The sequence below is a fragment of the Pongo abelii genome, chromosome 6, assembly GCF_028885655.2.
Source record: "Pongo abelii isolate AG06213 chromosome 6, NHGRI_mPonAbe1-v2.0_pri, whole genome shotgun sequence".
In the NCBI taxonomy this organism is placed as follows: Eukaryota; Metazoa; Chordata; class Mammalia; order Primates; family Hominidae; genus Pongo; species Pongo abelii.
In genome coordinates, this window is record NC_071991.2 from 144,576,361 (window position 1) to 144,591,455 (window position 15,095).

A 15,095-nucleotide genomic window follows, 5' to 3' on the forward strand; every position below is an offset into this window, starting at 1 on the left:
ATTGTGAATGGGAGTTCACTCATGATTTGGCTCTCTGTTTGTCTGTTATTGGTGTATAAGAATGCTTGTGATTTTTGTACATGACTATTTACAAATGAGCATAAAGAGGTGTTACCAGTAAGCACATTTTGGGAGGTCTCAAAACATGTGTACTACAGTAGTACATATGTTGCATGTTTCATCAGTATTTTAAATCCCCACCCATGGATGTGTTTTTTACTATTATGATGAGCAAAATGTTACCTTTAGAGTGAGCCAAGTCAACATGCACATGCTCACTACCGGGGAAAGTCCCTACTGAAGTCATTTTCTGCTAGGGCCAGGTAAGTCCCAGTTAGGGCCGGATAAGCCTAACCATAAGTCCAGATGTGGCTACTGTTAATTCTGATTGCTCTAACCACAGAGCATAAATTTTCTTTTTGTGTTGATTCCAAGTGGTACAAGGTATTTAGAGCTTCTGGGGCTTCCTTTCCTGCTATCTATCTGTCTATCTACCTGTCTATCTAGCTACCTACTCTAACGCTTTTCTTCATACAAATAAATGCAGTAACTTGTCATGAAATTTTAAAAAATAAGAAAAAAGCCACCTTTTATATAATTATAGTTATATTATTGAATTTCATTAACTTCATCAGATTAATGTAAATTAAATATCTGAGCATATTTAATTTCTAGTTTCTTCGTTGTGGGTTGTGTAAGTAAGAAAAAAGCCACCTTTTTTTCTGGGTTTCATATAACCTGACTAGAATTACTAAAGTATCTATAATTAATGTAAATTCAGCTTTCTTAAAATTAAATATCTTAAAATATCTGAGCATATTTAATTTCTAGTTTCTTGGTTGTGGGTTGTGTAAGTACTTCAGAACTATCTTTAGTCACACCAACAAAAGAGAAAATCATACTCCCTCTCCAATAAGTAAATTACAAAAAAAATACATATTTCCTTAATAGCTTTTGACATAATAAAATACACTAAAGTAAAATAAATGAACTTCTCTCCCTAATCATCAATGGAAAAAAAAGCTAAGCTTCTAATAAAATAAGTGCAAGTTCATTTTCCTGTTTATTGTTAAAATTATTTAATATGACAAGTGTCTAACACATTATTGCATATCAACCCAATATTATCCACTAAGGAAACACCTAATTTGGGGTGGCCCCACGTTTTCAATAGACCCAATTATTCAACCCGTAACATTCTATTCATTATTTTTTTGGGATCCATTAGCAAAATACTCTAAACTGTCACTTGTAGTAACAATAAGGAAAGACCGTGACTTGTTAATCCTGGCTATAAGCGTACTGAATGACCTACTCAAGGAAGGAGGAGCAGAAAATAATGACAACCAGCTGGTTCTAAATCTTCCATTATTTCTAATATATAAACAGAGAATGAACTATAATTTTTATGGTCTTTATCTGACAATACTTCAAGAAGAGGTGTCTTACTATGGTGATTCATTTTCAAAATTTACACTTCAGTTTACTATACCTGGTGTGGGAACCACTTTGCTTCAAAAAATTATAATTTTAGGAAATGGAAAAAATATTCTTCCTCTATTCATATTAGGTTTATTGGTTGGGTCCCTGCAAATTAGACTGAAGAAAGATTAGTTAACAAAAGAAAACAAAAAAAAAAACAGGAGTTTTTTAAGACATACATTGTGCATACACATGTAAGTACGCAGTCATAAGTAACTCAAAGGATTGGTTACAATGTAGGCTTATATAGCATTCTGACAAAAATAATTTTATAGATAAGTAGCAAAACAAAAGAAAAGGACTTTGAACCTCTGCGGCCAGCAAATTGTGGAAAGGCAAATATGTAGGGAGACTAATGGTAGATAAAGCCTAGTTCGTAAGGTTTATTTGTCTGGACTTTTTCTCTGTACCTTATTGTCTCGGGTGACAAAGTGGTTATTCTTTTTCTGATACAAAAATTGAGAAAGAGGAGAGAGACATAGCCTTCAAAAAGAGAAGTTGTTTTGTGTGTTCGGGTAGCTAGGGGGAGGGCAGAGAGGTCTTCTGGTGTTTGGATTTTTTTTTTTCAGTTGCCTTAAGTTCAAAATATTTTTAATGCTCAAGCGGGCTATTTTGGGGGTAATATTACTCCGAAGCTTTTCGTTAAAAAATAGAAAAATTATACAAATGCCTTCCAAAGATCTAGATTATGCATATATAGAAAACATAAACACATATGCAAACATACATATAAGTAGCACAAGTTTCCATGTCAAGTGTACCTATATGTCTTTATTTTGTTAAATGTAACACCTCTTGCTAACACGTATGTCTTACTATTTAGTAGTGGGAGTAATTCAAAAACACTAAGGTCAATGTTCTGATAATCATTCTATTTTTCCCCATTCTGCTTATAAAACATCAGATTTATAAAAACCTAATGTCTAACTGAGAAAAGGACTCATGAACAAAAATCAAGCCATGTAATGTCTAACAAAATTTGTGGTTATTATATGGTAGCAGTTTGACAACCGACAGTTTTCATCCAGACTTAGTCCAATATGTGCACTTACCTTGGCTGTAGAACTGTGTTGTTTGTTTCCCTTGGAGTTGTGCTGAATTAATAATTTCCCTTCAAAAGGGTATCATTTGTAGCCAGTGGACTTTTCAAGCTGTTTATTTTGAATTTGCAATTCAATTGAATGAAAGAAAATACATATAAATATGGATCATTTAAGATAAAAATGAGGCTTTTGTTTTAATAGGGAAAATATAGAATAGCTTAGCTCAACATCTAGTAGAATATTTATCAATCTAGCTCCCAACATTAATGAGAGCTTCAACTAATACCAAATTCTGTAGACTTCCTTCTACCTAGAGTTTAAGAGATAAGTCATCAGCTTGAATTTTGGAGTGTGACTGTCACAATGTTTCAACAAAATCAGTCAGACTCTTTAGAAGCTACACATTTTTCACAGTTATTAATGTATATAGATGAATGTGAAAATACATAGTGATGTAAATGTATATGTAGCTCTGTCCAGTGGAAGAGCCTAGGAGCAACAATGCTCCAGTATGCTCCAGTATCATTGAACATAGCAGGCATCTATATCTTGGTTCTTTTTTTTTTTTTTTTTTTTTTTTGAGACAAAGTCTTGCTCCATCAACCAGGCTGGAGTGCAGTGGCATAATCTGGGCTCACTGCAACTTCCACCTCCCGGGTTGAAGTGATTCTCCCACCTTGGCCTCCCGAGTAGCTGGGATTACGGACATGCACCACCACGCCCAGCTAATTTTTGTATTTTTAATAGAGACACGGTTTCCCCATGTTGGCCAGGCTGGTCATGAACTCCTGACCTCAGGTGATCCATTCACCTCAGCCTCCCAAAGTGCTGGGATTACAGACGTGAGCCACCATTCCTGGCCTAGATCTTGGTTCTTTAGTATCATTTTTGATTGACGCATTATGCCTTCTTGAAAAAAATGATGAATTTTGAAACAACACACGTATATATGAATCTAAAATATCTATTTGTGCCAGAAAGTAAGGAAATACCGAAGGATGATGGTAACCTGGAAGAAGTACATAGGAGTGAGTTTAGAGGGGATCCCATTCGCCAAATCTGGAACAATTTGAGCATCAAACTATGTAATGAGACTACCCTATTATAACTCACTGAATAAAATAGGAATCTTTCAGTTCATATGGTTATGGACAAAGACATGAGTAAATAAATGGAGAGAGAGAAAGCTTTTTCTTGTAGAAGAGTACCAACTAGTCAGTGTAGAAGGAATGATGGAATCAGGAAATCAAAATATAGCAATCATTGTAGCGATAATCAATGCTGCTAAGAAATATACTGGCTGAGAAAACTAGTGGGTTAAAATTTGATGGGGAATGGAATATTTACATCTTCTAAATGTACCTCCCCCCGACAAATAATTCTTAATTGCAAAGGGAAGAAATGTTACCTTCAACAGTAGAGAAGCTGGCATGTGATCAAAGTTAGTATCACCATAAATGGAACAAATTAATATCCTGCCACATCTGAGGGAGCTTCACCTCTGTGTATTTCTGCCAAAATACCTACCCTGAATTTCATCCTGAGGAATCAAAAGACAAACCCAAGTTGATGCATTGTCAATGGGAGAACTGGCCTGTGATATAGAAATATCAAGGCTGGGTGTGATGGCTCACACCTGTACTCCCTGCACTTTGGGAGGCTGAGGCAGGTGGATCACCTGAGGTCATCAGTTCAGGACAAGCCTGGACAATATCATGCAACCCCGTCTCTACTAAAAATACAAAAATTAGCTTGATGTGGTGGCACATGCCTATAATCCCAGGTACTTGGAAGGCTAAGGTAGGAGAATCACTTGAACCTGGGAGGCGAGGTGGGGGTTGCAGTGAGCCGAGATTGCACCACTGCACTCCAGCCTGGACAACAGAGTGAGACTCCATCTCAAAAAAAAAAAAAAAAAAAAAAAAAAAAAAAAAAAGGGAACAAGGTTGTGAGGGTAACAGAAAGAAAAGCAACTGTTCTAGATTGAAAGAGGCATAAAAACTAAATGTGACATGGGATTCTGAACTGGATCCTTTTGGTATTGTTGGGGCTCAGAAAACCATACTCAAAAGTGAAGGCCTCAGAAGCAGCCTCGGAAGCAAAGTTTATCTCCGGCCTCCTACTCCGTGCCACTCATTCTCCTCTGCGACAAGCCATGGAAACTAGAATTCCTCTCCCCAGAGCAGGTCTTAGGAACCGGAAGCCCTTTTTGCCAAAGCCAGCCATACAAGCTAAAAATATTATTGTCCTATTTTCCTGTCTTATCTGGGTAAGAGCTGGCTATAGGGAAAGTCTCTGACCTTTCTTGTTTGATAGCAGCCATTCCAGAAAGGGTCCAGCCCCATATCCAGGAGGAAGGAACACTGCATAGAGAGGCCAAGAAGAATCCAGATAAGCCTGGCTGGGTTTCCCCACCTGGGTCTACTAGAATTAGACCAAATCCTTTTGTCTTTTCACAGTTCTGCATGCCTGTCCATTCTTCATTGAACCTAAGCATAAAAATGGATACTTTTCCCTCTTTCTTTAATTCTTCATCCTGAGGGCTCCCATGTTATGTAAAACCATAATGAAATATATTTGTGAGGCTTTTCTCTTGTTAATCAGTATTTTATTTTACAGATTTTGTTATAGGAATGTCAGTCATGACCTTTATGATGGGATGGGAAGGAGTCACCCCTTTTCTGCTCCTATATTATGAAAAATAGTGGTGCCATAGTTGTGGAACTCTAAATAAGATTTGTGCATTCGATAGTAGTAAAAGATGGAAAAGCCCTCATTCTAAGGTTTGTCATGGTTATATAAGAGCATATTCTTGTTTGTAGAAATTACAGAGTAAAATATTGGGGATGATGAAAAGTCAGCCAGCAACTTACTTTTAAATGATTCAGAAAGAATAAAATGTGCTTCATAGTATTCTTAAAATTTTTGCTGTAAGTTTAAAATTGTCTGAAAAAGAGAAAAATCAGAAAGTAATTAGGAAAATGAAGTAGTACTTTTGAAAACGTACTAAGATTAAGGAGTAAATTTTAATTTGAAATTGAACCTAACTAGTAGTTGTAATTGTGGTCACAACTTGAAAGTAAATGACAGATTAATTTTAGAGTTTTAATTCTATATAAAATTTAAAAGTTGATCAGTATGAAACTTGAGAATTGTGATATTTGAGGCTAGTCAAGAATCAATGAAACTAATTTAGGCTTTGAAATGTCTTTGAGAAGTTGTCATGCCAAAGCTTTTGAAAACGTAATTTGTAATTAGATTGAATGTTTTGATTTGGATATAAAACTGACTTAGAAATAAAAAGAGAGGAGCAAGTGAAAGAGCTCCCCAATCCTGCCCAAAACTATGTAGATGATAAATAAATACTGAGGCCATATGGGACCTGCTAGTATTGCATCCAGTGTAAACACAGATGTGTAGTGATGTGAAAAAGTGTGTTTAAAATTGAATCTCCAAGTTGCAGAGGGCTGACAACTCTTATAGATGATAAAAATCAAATTAATGAATCAACATTTACCAAAGTTCTTTTAAAATCATTTTGACCCCCAAAAATGACAAACAAGCATAATCCAAATATGTATAGAAAAATAATTCAATGTGTTTTCTTGAATAATAATTTATTAAATATTAATTATATGATAGCCAGTATGTCGTAGAATGATTAAAATTAATTTTCTCAGTCATTGGTCCTATTTTTGAATAGATTCAAATAGATCAAGGTAATTTTGACAGAACAGGTCAGCCATTTTGCTAGTCATTGAGAGATGTCCCTGGAATACGGTTTGCAGGTGTGGTGTACTAAATATCGAGGGGTGTACTAGACCTGGAGGGAAGTGAAGGAAATATTAAAACTTCCGTTTGTCTTTGGAATGAGAACTAAACTTTTAGCTTTGTGCTAAGTGATTTCCTCACTAAAATATCAATATTTTATTTATATTTTTCTTACATTAAGCATCCATTTTAGCCAACCTCACAAAATATACTGTCCCTAAAAACTCAGTCTTCATGTAAACACTTTGATACCAGCTGTTATTCCATCTAAAATTATTTTCCTCCTCCTCATTGCCTTTTCTTCCTGAAGATGATTCTGTCTTCAGGATCTAGTTCTCTTTCTGCCTCTTCATGGAACATTGCTAGAATACTTCATCCGTATCCATCTATCCCCTCTGAATATTTACAACATATGTTCTTAGCATAATTTATTCAGAAAGTAATCATCATTGTCTTCTGATATATAATGAAGTATTTTCTTACTGTGTAACTCTATCTATACTTCTCCAATACAATTTGAGGTTCTTGAAAGAGGAATCCTGTCTTATTCCTCTTTGGAATAAGAGGAATATTGGCAGACCCAGTGTCTACTATGACCCAAATACAGTGCTGAGAGCTGGGAACAGAAATCTAATTATTTCTCTCTTCCGACGTGCTTTGTGTTTATAGGAAGTTGTGGACAAGTTAATGAAAGATGCAAGGTAAAAATATGAATGCACATTAGCTAATTTGTCTATATCAGAAGTGCAATGAGTTATGAAATGGAAAAAGGGATGTTTGTGGCATGAGATCAGAGCTGTAACAAAGCCTCTCCACAAGGAGACTTCCAGTGATGTTTTTCTGGCACTCAGCCCTTAGATATCATTGAATGAATTCACTAAAGCAATCTGTGTGCTATCTATGCTCATTTTAATGTTAATTATTCTGTGTTCCCAAACAAATGTATTTTCCCAGCAGGAATTAAAATTTCAGGAATATGACATAACAAACCCTGTATCATTTGAATTTTTTATAGGTTTTTTTCTAATTAAAACATATATTGTTAAAGTGCATGTTTGCTTTTCTAAAATAACACTTAGTAATTTGTAATACGTTGGTTTGTTCTATGAGTGTGGTTTATGATGCTCTACCTTTTATCCACTGGTGTAATATCTTACATTTTATCAGTAACCATGGAAACTTTTAGTAGATCATCCAACAATAAATAAATAGGCTAACTTCCCAGAAATGAAAGTAAATAATTATTTATTTAATTCGAAGTAGAGAACATAGCATGGATTAAAAAAACTTACATAAGATCCAATAATCCAAATATTTAATATTTTCTCTTTGGCTTAACATAAGGTTCACATCTGAAAGCCTGCTTTGCTCACCAACACCTCCCACCCAACAAAACTGCCAACACACCAAACCAAGTGGATTGATTTAACAGCAACATTAAGCTCCCCTGCCAGTGTTTGGTGGAAAGGCGGTTAATCCGGAGTGAAAGGCCTCAAATCTTGCCAACAGGAAACAAAAAAATAAAGAAGAGGCCATCCATAATACATACTCATAGTTAATCAGTCCCTGGAGATTCTTCAGCTCTTTGTCTACAGCATTAGGAAACACATGCTAATATGTTATTCTCTTTTGTTGACTGCTGTAATTGAGATGCCTGACAAATTAATACAGAATATTAAGATTATTAATGCCAAATGGAAAAAGAAGCCTTACTATAAAATGTCATATAAAAGTTATTTGTAAACACTAAGGAGTTAATTTCTTAAATCACTTCAGCAAATGTTAACTTTAATTGTGCTCAATGAATGTTTATGGATGCTTTTGACAGAGTGGTTTTTTTTCTTTTTTCCCTCAGAGTATATTTTTAGGCAGTTTAGGAAACAAAAGATAAATGAATGACTAGTTGTTTAGTTTGTCTGATTCAAGGCATAGATTGGATTTAAAGGAGCAGGAAGCATGAGCTCTTGAAGTGGCTCTGGGCACACTGCCCCAACTTCTGGATCTCATTGGTAAAATGGACAGAGTAGGGTTACTGGGGGAACTGTGACAATATAAAGTTCTTAGCACCCGTCTGACATTTCTTATTTTTAATTATATTGTATTTTTTTGTCTTCAAATATAGGAGATAATCATTTTTTATTCTATAGCCAACATGCTGGCATCATCCAAAAAAGTGACTTCTATTTTTTTTAATTACCATTTTGAAAACACCATGCCCTATAACATCCTAAGACTCATTTACTTTAGTGAGTCGGAATTTGTGATAATATAATCCCATGGCTTATTCATAAAAGAGAACCTTGGTGATGCTGTGGTAATGAGCAGGTGGTAACAATTCTTGATTATTTATACATTTTTGAGCATATAATGGGATTGAGTCATTGAACTGCTGTTGTATCAATATGTAAATTTCACACATGTCAGTTTTTTTAATACTGTTTTCTTTTGAATTTAAGAAGGCTAAAAACATACCAGAAATATTTTAAAAGAGAGGTCTTAGATATCTCATAAACTATCATGTTCTGTTCACATTCATCACCATCAAACTTACATTCCATCTCTAATATATCCCACACATTGGCACATGGCTCCCAGGAAGTAGTGTCTACAGTAAGAACGGAGAAGGTGATATACTTGCTGTCAATTTCTTCCTTCTTAGGAATGACAGGAAAAATAACTGTCACTTCTGTGAAGTAGCAATAGATACTATTATGAAGTATATCGTGTGGCAAAATCTCTGCTTTAACTGAGTACTTTAAAAGTACTTACCTAATTTTCATTGCTTGAGCACTGTGCTCACCCCTTTGGGAACACCAGAAATTTGATAATTTTCTATTTGAGTTCTAGGAGATTGAAAGCTGTGAGACTTTTCAAAAACTTTCTGACACATCAGTGCTAATTTGAGCAGAATTTAGCTAGCTCTCACAAGTGATGAAAGTGCGGAAGAACCAGTGAGCACTGTCAGTCTTTTAATCTAGTGTCTGATTGCTTGTCTAACTGTCATTGGTGAAAAGCAAATATCTTTGTTCTTCTTCTGAGTTCAAGCCGGATGTGCTCCTGTATTTAGCATGACAGGAAATCTCAAACAGCAAAGAATTACATGGATTTAAGGAATCTGATATTCCTGTATTCAAATCTCCCCTCTTGTTCATGATAGAGTCTTCCGTAGAAAATCTATAAAATAGCAAGAATTAAAAACATACTGTAAAGTATATGTTTGGATTATCATAAATCCATACAAACTACTTTTTCTCAGGGCCTCTTAATAAGAACTGGTTTCATTTGATGAGTGAGTTGCAAACTCTTGAAGGCATATTGACAGATGGTTTCATCTGAACAAACTGGTTTTCTTGATTTGCCAAAGTGCCTAAAAATTAGTTTTCAAATTTTTGAATTATATTTAAGGCATTTTGCTTCTGAGAGGTGACTTTTGACAGACCCATATTGCTTCTTATAAGAAACTTAGATGAATAAGGCACAAAATAGTTTCTCGAATTACTTAATTATTTTTCAGTGAAAAATGGGGGTCAAAGTGAATGCGCCACAGGGAAGTTATAGCTGTATAGCTGGATCCCGTAGAGATCACTGAGAAAGGTCTACTGCCTAGGTCACTGTGCACAGAAAGACAAGCCTGCTGCGATTCCACAGAGAAAAATGTGTCCGGCCAATGGACACTCTGAGCACATAAACTACTGAAGGAAGAGAGACTGATGATTTGGGATGCTTGAGAAAAATTTTCCTGCATTTATTCTTAATAATATGTTAGTAATTTAAGCTAGTAAAAAAAAAAAAAAAAAAAAAGGAAATCAATGTAAAGGATTTCCTGGCTTCTCTTTTCTACTGCAAATAAAGTAGGTTGATACATTTAAAAAGGGCTATTCTCCTTCTCCTTCAGGTCCTTTATTTCTGCTTCTTCTTCTGTCATATTTTATTCTTTTTTCTCACGTCTTTTCCCACCATCCTCCCAGTTATCTTCCTTCCCAACATTGCCATTTATTTCATATTATATTCTTCAGCATTACACACACGTTATTTAACTGGAAAGCATAATAACTACAGCCATTTCTTAAAATACAACATTAATGGGATGTAATTGTTATAACATGCCATTTGAAAATACTGCATTTTATTTTACTTTAGTGGGATTTCTCTACTAGCAATTGTAATTGTTGTATTGTGATGTTTCCTATGTATGCTATAATGTATGCTATAACTGCCTATCTTACCTACAGAGGAAAACTCTACAAAATGGTTTCTAAAAGTATCTCAAGGAAAATTTGATTTTGTTTCAAATTACCTTTAAATTTTTAACATTCTTAACTTCTTTTTTAAAAATTACAATTTTTCATAGTGCCAAAGATAGGAAATAGTGAGTAAAGAACAGTAAACCGATTTATTTAGTGAGTAAAGAACAGTAACCTTATTTTTACTAAACAACTCTTTTTACAATACACTCTCAAGTCTAAGTTTCAAAATGTTAAAAAAAATGATTCTTGTACAGATATAAAGTGAGCATATATCAAAGATTTATTTAACTTATTCATGAGGAAACTAGCAGGATACTAGAGCTGGCTTAAAAAATAAAAGATATGAGAGAATATGATCAATGAATGAAAGAATGTTGAGATAAGATTACTTCAATTAGATACAAAATTGGCTAATAATGTCCTATAGGCAATAAATCTGTAACTGAGCCATCATTTCTGTTGGCTGGAACCATTAACATCTCTATCAGAAAAAAATTCTTTTGTAATTTATTAGTCTTCTATAAGCTGACGTTTATCTTTGGAGAACCTCAGTTCTATTCAATGATGATAAGAAAAAATATGCATTTCTCTAGAAAATCAGTGTTTTGTAAACAAGTTTGTTAGATAATTCTTCAGTATGATAAGGCACTTAGTAATCTTTTTACCATAATTTCAGTTTTGGATAATTTATCTTACTAAACTCTGTGTATATTCCACATAAAATCCAATAAAAGTACCAATTATACTGGTTAGGTACAGAATTTTTCAATCTGATATAGAGCTGCAAGACAAGCCCAATTTCTTTCTTGAAAATTGAAACATAGCAAAGAAGAATATTTACCTAACTCCTTGTCCTATAATACCCACTCTATGACTCCATCACGGCATGTGCCCTAAATAAACACTGTCCATGTCTGTTAACTGATTTGCTTGAGAGAAATGTAACAGTTTTTAACCCATATTGCATGCATTACTAGGATCTTAACTCGATGACTGGTTTGGATGGGGAAAGGGATAAGAGAGGAAGGAAGAATGAATAGGTGAAAATCTTCTCACTCTAATGCTTTATTCAGATAATGTTATTTATTTTTGATAGACAAACTGAAATTGTATTCACATTTTTTAGAAGAGAGTTTTATTCAAAAAATGTTGTTGGGAACCCTTAAACTTCTAAATTAAAGGTCATATACAATTGCAATGATTTGAAAAACTGGCTGCATGAGCCAGTTAAACAAATAGTAAAGTATTTGAATAACCAGGCACTAAGGAGATTCAATAAAGAGCCGCTATTTTCGAAATGTTGATAAGCCAAAGACAGGATAGTGTGTATGAATCTGCTAGTTCCCTTGACCAACAGGCATCTCCTTCTAAAAAGGAGTTTGAGACCTTATCTTGAGAATAACAATTAAGGGCAGAATCAGAACTAATACCTCAGTGACAATTTGTGCAATTACTAGTGAAGATTAGCTGCCCAAGAAGATCTAGATCTCCATACTACAAATCTCTTTTCAGTGAGTAATATCAAAATTATCTCTGTGTAAGAATGCATAATAAAAATCAGGACCCAAAGAGTTAAAAAATATAAAGTTTATGGAAATCGTTATTAGTTGTTATAGTAATCCCTACATTTTCTAAGTAGTGCTGAGAATTTGTTGTCCAATTAGAAATTCACATTTAAAACTCTTCTTCTCAAAAAATATTTCACTAAGGAAGTAATTATCTTCTCTCAAGTGCAGCCAGTTTAGCTGAGTGTCAAACAGCATTTCTACATATTATTATTCTCTGGTGTGGTGCTGTCTCCTTGGGCTTGTCTTATATGTTGTTTCACCCTTTAACAGTGAATCAATGCATGATAGTTGACCAAATGTTAACTTATGATATAAGACGTTTTTCTCTAGATGTCTCCCAAGTTGGGAGTACTACCAAAATAATTCCCCAAAAAAGCAACAATAAACAAACACAAAGTAAATTCACACAAAAAAAGGCTCTGCATCAGTATCCATCTAACCTTCCTAGAAGGGCTTCCTTTATTGGTTAAATTTTAATTGTGTTTAGTGTTGTGGGTAAAGCTGTCAGTATTGGAATATTGATCATGATCTTGTATTAAGGACTTATTATTTATTACTTTATTTTATACTCAATGACCCTTCTGCCTATTGTATATAAGGCAGAAATCTAGGTAGAAGGAATACAGATGAATAAAAATGGTTAGTCCCTAGTCAACATGGTTCAAACATAATATGAGAATAAAACAAGTGTGTGAATCTTTACAGTACAAAGCAGAAAGTACTTTGTGTAATAATGATGTTTCAGAGCAGGAAGAACTCACAACTAATTAGTTCTAATCAAAATTGGGGTATAAAAGAGATAGTTGCTGATAGAGGTCATCAATGATACATAGAATTTAGCTAGAAAAAAATAAGTGGACAGGAATGTTCTGGCTATAGCAGGTAGCATGAGAAAATGAAGAATATAAAACAGGATTAAGACAATGGAGTAATATAGATATAGCATGGTATGGTATGGTATGGTATAGTATAGCACAGTACAGTATATAGTATAGTATAGTATAGTATATAGTACAGTACAGTACAGTATAGTAGTATAGTATAGCTATAGTATAGTATAGATGAAATACATAATGTTTGTAGTTGATGGTAGTTGATTGGGAAAAATAGACTTTGCACATATCATAGACGATCCCAAATCCTAGGATGAGCTATTACACTTGATGCAATCATCACCAAGATACCAGTGAAGGCTTCTAACTATTTATATAAGCTATTTAAAAATATTTAATAGAATCTATTTTTGAATATTTTTCTGTTGTTCTATAGACTTCATTGAATTGGTGTGGAACTGGATTTTGAATGCCTAATTAGGATGAATTTAGTAACAAAATAGAAAGGCTACAGGGTTAAAGGGTCTAGTCTGGAACGATAGATGTGGGCAAGCTATGTCCTCACCTTGATTGTTAATTGTCTTATTGAAACACTATACAGCTCACAAAACCACTGGGCCCCATATCTCCTTGTTATATGGAGTTCTCCTTTATTTGAGTTGATCCACTTAATGCTGTCATCTGGAGGAAAATACCAGTCGGCCACACTGTGCTGCATACTTAGTGCATTTGTTGTTATTCGTATATACTCTGTGAGGCTCAGTTTGACGGGAAATTTAGACCAATGAGAGAACACAGCTCACCTCCTGACTCCTATAATGACCCAGGAATATTCTGTCATCAACAACAGGTTTTCTAAATAATTTTGCCTTTAAAAATACTTTTTAAAATATGTCAGGGGCTGGGAAGTTTGAACACAGTTTCAGAAGTCAATTGAATATTTCCTTCATCCCAGCATAAATCTAGGAAAACAGAGAAAGGCATGAAGTGGGATACACATATTCAGAGAACACTAAGGTTGGGCAACAAAGAAAGAATGTAGTTTCATGTTCTTAGCAATATTATTATTAAGATGCATTTCTTGTTACCATTTTTCAGTATTTTGTGATTAAAATAAATGAGGCAACCCAGTACCTGAGGTTTTGGATGCACACTTTTGATAAAAATCCTGAAATGAGTACACGATTACATAAGGAATCACACAAGTTCAATGAGCATCCAAAAGTCCCAGAACGAGCTTGTCCAGCCCAGGGTCCGCAGGCCGCATGCAGCCCAGGATGGTTTAGAATGTGGCCCAACACCAATTTGTAAACTTTATTAAAACCTTATGTTTTTTTTGCAATTCTTTTTTAGCTCATCAGCTATCATTAGTGGGTGTATTTTATGTATGGCCCAAGACAATTCTTCTTTCAATGGGCCCAGGGAAGCCAAAAGATTGGACGCCTCTATTCTAGAAGCTGATTCACTATCAGAATCCCACATACTCCCTTGTTGTTTTCAATTACATATTCTATAGACATCATTATTTCATAGGTCCAATTAAAATGCTCAGGGCTTTTGTTTTGTTTTTTAGCCAGTTCTTTGTATGATATATTTTTCAGACTACCACTGTACTGATCAATGTAAAAGATAAGGCTATTATTCCCCTTAGCATGAATATTTTGTTTCTAATAATTCGCTCTAAGGTCAAAATAGCGTTGTCATCTGTCTCACTTCACTCACTTTTCTCACAGTTATAAAACAACCTCAAGTTTTCTCCAAATCAAGGTGTTCTTACAACAATTCTCTTCCTCCTCCAACTGGTTTAATTCACTTTGGAACTTCAAGTTATTTACACAAATATTCAATGAACTTTATCTTATTATGTTTTACCTCCTTGTGGTTTTTGTTATTTCCAGATGTTGCCTCAGTCATGTAACACCTTGTTTTTCTCCTAAGCTTTTGACCCCTTGAACATTTGATAACAATTTCTTATTTGCGTTCATCAAACATAAATCAATTTTTGACCCATAGAGAGTTAAAGATAGAACACTCCAGCAACCATGAAGGACACTCATGTACTTGACATTTATGTATTTATAAATATATTTTAGGTATGGCTATGCAACCCTATTTTCTCTTATTTTTTATTTTTTATCATGAAAATATTTT

The 15,095-nt window shown here is 34.3% G+C and overlaps 1 protein-coding gene across 1 annotated transcript in view; it reads left to right on the top strand.

Moving 5' to 3' along the window:
• Positions 1 to 15,095, top strand: part of CNTNAP2 (contactin associated protein 2) — a 2,266,356-nt gene that overhangs the window by 866,839 nt on the left and 1,384,422 nt on the right.